The sequence below is a fragment of the Anarhichas minor genome, unplaced genomic scaffold (genome assembly GCF_050575085.1).
Source record: "Anarhichas minor isolate MPS153535 unplaced genomic scaffold, ASM5057508v1 ptg000002l, whole genome shotgun sequence".
In the NCBI taxonomy this organism is placed as follows: Eukaryota; Metazoa; Chordata; class Actinopteri; order Perciformes; family Anarhichadidae; genus Anarhichas; species Anarhichas minor.
In genome coordinates, this window is record NW_027466448.1 from 4,540,440 (window position 1) to 4,546,439 (window position 6,000).

Sequence of the window (6,000 nt, forward strand, 5' to 3'; positions counted from 1 at the left end):
CTAGGTAAAGAATATGTGTTCATTCTTAATAAAAATGCCTAATTATTTATCGTCAATAATCAATTTGTCAGAACTTGCAACCCGACCTGTCGCCTCACAGCCCTGAGGGTGAAGAAGACCCGAGCGAAGATGTTAGAGACCCAAGACATCAAACTGTGACAGAGAGTTAAGAGAGAAGCTCTCATCACCAGAGACTTGTCACTGCCACTGGCACAGCGCCACTGGCACTTACACTGGCACTTACACTGGCCAAAAAAAGAGACTGTGAAAGATAGGACTAGGGAAACCAACAGCGAGGATGACCGATGGAGACAGTCTACAGGGAGTCTGAAAAATTAGCGGCAAAAGGTTTATGATGTCACGGGGGAGCCGCCTCCCATTGTCTGAGACCAAAAGTATTCAGGTTGCTTTCTGTATTCATTTTATAGTATTCTTATGTTATTAAATATTAAAAAAGGACCTCTGCATAAAACACTCATCATTGATGAATTGGTGAATTTTGGTTGACCTTCAGAGCTGAGGCTGAAGCTCTGCTCTCCTTTATTGTCTCTTCTTTTCACTCAGAGTTCATTTGTTCATCATTTTGCTGAAATCTATTAATAATTATTGACTTGGTGAATGTCAAAATGTGTTTTAATGATTTATCTGATAAATCAAATTGTCCTGGCAACTCTACACCTATGGCATGTTTCTTATTTAATCTGTAAATATGTGATTAATGAGTGTATGAGTATATAAAACTACTATGCTTCTGCCTATTTATGTTGAACGCTGCTGTAAGATTCACGTTATTAATCTCGCAAATGCAAAACAAATGAGATCGTCATGCTCCGTTTTCAATGTTGCATATAAATATAATTTATTATTAGTCTTAAAAATTCTTTCTTACACTTTGTACAATAACTTGACAGATGAAATGCAAGCAGTTTGCGAGGAACATCATGAGTGCCAGAAACAGACAAGGCTACATTCTCACTACACACAATAAAAATCATGAAGCTGAAGAACAACGAGGGAATGCAAAAGGCTAGCCCACTGAGAATGTAAAGATTGTTTCAGAAAGACGCAACGTTTGCATAGACGGATAGTTACTTTATATTTAAAGTGACTTTTTTAGTTACTTAATTTTTAAAGTGACTTTTTTAGTTACTTTATATTTGAAGTTACTTTTTTAGTTACTTTATATTTAAAGTGACTTATTTAGTTACTTTATATTTAAAGTTACTTTTTTAGTTACTTTATATTTAAAGTTACTATTTTAGTTACTTTATATTTAAAGTTACTATTTTAGTTACTTTATATTTAAAGTTACTTTTTTAGTTACTTTATTTTTAAAGTTACTTTTTTAGTTACTTTATATTTAAAGTTACTTATTTAGTTACTTTATTTTAAAAGTTACTTTTTTAGTTACTTTATATTTAAAGTTACTTTTTTAGTTACTTTATTTTTAAAGTTACTTTTTTAGGTACTTTATTTGTAAAGTTACTTATTTAGTTACTTTATATTTAAAGTTACTTTTTTAGTTACTTTATATTTAAAGTTACTTTTTTAGTTACTTTATTTTGAAAGTTACATTTTTAGTTACTTTATATTTAAAGTTACTTTTTTAGTTACTTTATATTTAAAGTTACTTTTTTAGTTACTTTATATTTAAAGTTACTTTTTTAGTTACTTTATATTTAAAGTTACTTTTTTAGTTACTTTATTTTTAAAGTTACTTTTTTAGTTACTTTATATTTAAAGTTACTTTTTTAGTTACTTTATATTTAAAGTTACTTTTTTAGTTACTTTATTTTTAAAGTTACTTTTTTAGTTACTTTATATTTAAAGTTACTTTTTTAGTTACTTTATTTTTAAAGTTACTTTATATTTAAAGTTACTTTTTTAGTTACTTTATATTTAAAGTTACTTTTTTAGTTACTTTATATTTAAAGTTACTTTTTTTCGACATGCTATACTATGACGTTTTTATCTTTTTCGACATGCTATACTATGACTCTTTTTGTAATCCTTTTCGACGTGCTAAACTGACATTTAGATTGTCTTTTTTGACATGACTGTGACTTTTATATCATCTTTTTCAACATGTATTTCAGGATGTATTTCAGGATCTTATTAAAATCTCATTCCCATACCAGGAGTCGAACCCGGGCCGCCTGGGTGAAAACCAGGAATCCTGACCGCTAGACTATAGGGACTTGTTTTTGATAAAATGTATGATCTTTTTCGACATACTATATGTTTTTTGACATGCTATACTATGACTTTTTATGATATTTTTCGATGTGCTTGGCTGACTTTTATCATCCTTTTCAACATTTCAGGATCTTATTCAAATCTCATTCAAATCTCATTAAAAGTAACTTTTAAAATAAAGTAACTAAAAAGGTAACTTTTTGTTACTTTTTTTATGTTTAATTATCTATACATGTTTTTTTAGAGCAATAATAAGCCATCAAAAAGAGACTTGGGGTTGCCAGGTTGATATATATTCTCCTCACTGCATGGCAAGTGTTCTATTAGAAAGTGAATCAGTCATGAGTTCCTCCCATAACAAAAAGCCAGGAGTTGTTCAGCTATACTTTAAATGGTAATAAGATGTAAATAGATTAATTGAAGTGGTCATCTGTCTATTTAAAGAGCTAGGTAAAGAATATGTGTTCATTCTTAATAAAAATGCCTAATTATTTATCGTCAATAATCAATTTGTCAGAACTTGCAACCCGACCTGTCGCCTCACAGCCCTGAGGGTGAAGAAGACCCGAGCGAAGATGTTAGAGACCCAAGACATCAAACTGTGACAGAGAGTTAAGAGAGAAGCTCTCATCACCAGAGACTTGTCACTGCCACTGGCACAGCGCCACTGGCACTTACACTGGCACTTACACTGGCCAAAAAAAGAGACTGTGAAAGATAGGACTAGGGAAACCAACAGCGAGGATGACCGATGGAGACAGTCTACAGGGAGTCTGAAAAATTAGCGGCAAAAGGTTTATGATGTCACGGGGGAGCCGCCTCCCATTGTCTGAGACCAAAAGTATTCAGGTTGCTTTCTGTATTCATTTTATAGTATTCTTATGTTATTAAATATTAAAAAAGGACCTCTGCATAAAACACTCATCATTGATGAATTGGTGAATTTTGGTTGACCTTCAGAGCTGAGGCTGAAGCTCTGCTCTCCTTTATTGTCTCTTCTTTTCACTCAGAGTTCATTTGTTCATCATTTTGCTGAAATCTATTAATAATTATTGACTTGGTGAATGTCAAAATGTGTTTTAATGATTTATCTGATAAATCAAATTGTCCTGGCAACTCTACACCTATGGCATGTTTCTTATTTAATCTGTAAATATGTGATTAATGAGTGTATGAGTATATAAAACTACTATGCTTCTGCCTATTTATGTTGAACGCTGCTGTAAGATTCACGTTATTAATCTCGCAAATGCAAAACAAATGAGATCGTCATGCTCCGTTTTCAATGTTGCATATAAATATAATTTATTATTAGTCTTAAAAATTCTTTCTTACACTTTGTACAATAACTTGACAGATGAAATGCAAGCAGTTTGCGAGGAACATCATGAGTGCCAGAAACAGACAAGGCTACATTCTCACTACACACAATAAAAATCATGAAGCTGAAGAACAACGAGGGAATGCAAAAGGCTAGCCCACTGAGAATGTAAAGATTGTTTCAGAAAGACGCAACGTTTGCATAGACGGATAGTTACTTTATATTTAAAGTGACTTTTTTAATTACTTAATTTTTAAAGTGACTTTTTTAGTTACTTTATATTTGAAGTTACTTATTTAGTTACTTTATATTTAAAGTGACTTATTTAGTTACTTTATATTTAAAGTTACTTTTTTAGTTACTTTATATTTAAAGTTACTTTTGTAGTTACTTTATATTTAAAGTTACTTTTTTAGTTACTTTATATTTAAAGTTACTTTTTTAGTTACTTTATATTTAAAGTTACTTTTTTAGTTACTTTATATTTAAAGTTACTTTTTTAGTTACTTTATTTTTAAAGTTACTTTTTTAGTTACTTTATATTTAAAGTTACTTTTTTAGTTACTTTATTTTTAAAGTTACTTTTTTAGTTACTTTATATTTAAAGTTACTTTTTTAGTTACTTTATTTTTAAAGTTACTTTTTTAGTTACTTTATATTTAAAGTTACTTTTTTAGTTACTTTATATTTAAAGTTACTTTTTTAGTTACTTTATATTTAAAGTTACTTTTTTTCGACATGCTATACTATGACGTTTTTATCTTTTTCGACATGCTATACTATGACTCTTTTTGTAATCCTTTTCGACGTGCTAAACTGACATTTAGATTGTCTTTTTTGACATGACTGTGACTTTTATATCATCTTTTTCAACATGTATTTCAGGATGTATTTCAGGATCTTATTAAAATCTCATTCCCATACCAGGAGTCGAACCCGGGCCGCCTGGGTGAAAACCAGGAATCCTGACCGCTAGACTATAGGGACTTGTTTTTGATAAAATGTATGATCTTTTTCGACATACTATATGTTTTTTGACATGCTATACTATGACTTTTTATGATATTTTTCGATGTGCTTGGCTGACTTTTATCATCCTTTTCAACATTTCAGGATCTTATTCAAATCTCATTCAAATCTCATTAAAAGTAACTTTTAAAATAAAGTAACTAAAAAGGTAACTTTTTGTTACTTTTTTTATGTTTAATTATCTATACATGTTTTTTTAGAGCAATAATAAGCCATCAAAAAGAGACTTGGGGTTGCCAGGTTGATATATATTCTCCTCACTGCATGGCAAGTGTTCTATTAGAAAGTGAATCAGTCATGAGTTCCTCCCATAACAAAAAGCCAGGAGTTGTTCAGCTATACTTTAAATGGTAATAAGATGTAAATAGATTAATTGAAGTGGTCATCTGTCTATTTAAAGAGCTAGGTAAAGAATATGTGTTCATTCTTAATAAAAATGCCTAATTATTTATCGTCAATAATCAATTTGTCAGAACTTGCAACCCGACCTGTCGCCTCACAGCCCTGAGGGTGAAGAAGACCCGAGCGAAGATGTTAGAGACCCAAGACATCAAACTGTGACAGAGAGTTAAGAGAGAAGCTCTCATCACCAGAGACTTGTCACTGCCACTGGCACAGCGCCACTGGCACTTACACTGGCACTTACACTGGCCAAAAAAAGAGACTGTGAAAGATAGGACTAGGGAAACCAACAGCGAGGATGACCGATGGAGACAGTCTACAGGGAGTCTGAAAAATTAGCGGCAAAAGGTTTATGATGTCACGGGGGAGCCGCCTCCCATTGTCTGAGACCAAAAGTATTCAGGTTGCTTTCTGTATTCATTTTATAGTATTCTTATGTTATTAAATATTAAAAAAGGACCTCTGCATAAAACACTCATCATTGATGAATTGGTGAATTTTGGTTGACCTTCAGAGCTGAGGCTGAAGCTCTGCTCTCCTTTATTGTCTCTTCTTTTCACTCAGAGTTCATTTGTTCATCATTTTGCTGAAATCTATTAATAATTATTGACTTGGTGAATGTCAAAATGTGTTTTAATGATTTATCTGATAAATCAAATTGTCCTGGCAACTCTACACCTATGGCATGTTTCTTATTTAATCTGTAAATATGTGATTAATGAGTGTATGAGTATATAAAACTACTATGCTTCTGCCTATTTATGTTGAACGCTGCTGTAAGATTCACGTTATTAATCTCGCAAATGCAAAACAAATGAGATCGTCATGCTCCGTTTTCAATGTTGCATATAAATATAATTTATTATTAGTCTTAAAAATTCTTTCTTACACTTTGTACAATAACTTGACAGATGAAATGCAAGCAGTTTGCGAGGAACATCATGAGTGCCAGAAACAGACAAGGCTACATTCTCACTACACACAATAAAAATCATGAAGCTGAAGAACAACGAGGGAATGCAAAAGGCTAGCCCACTGAGAATGTAAAGATT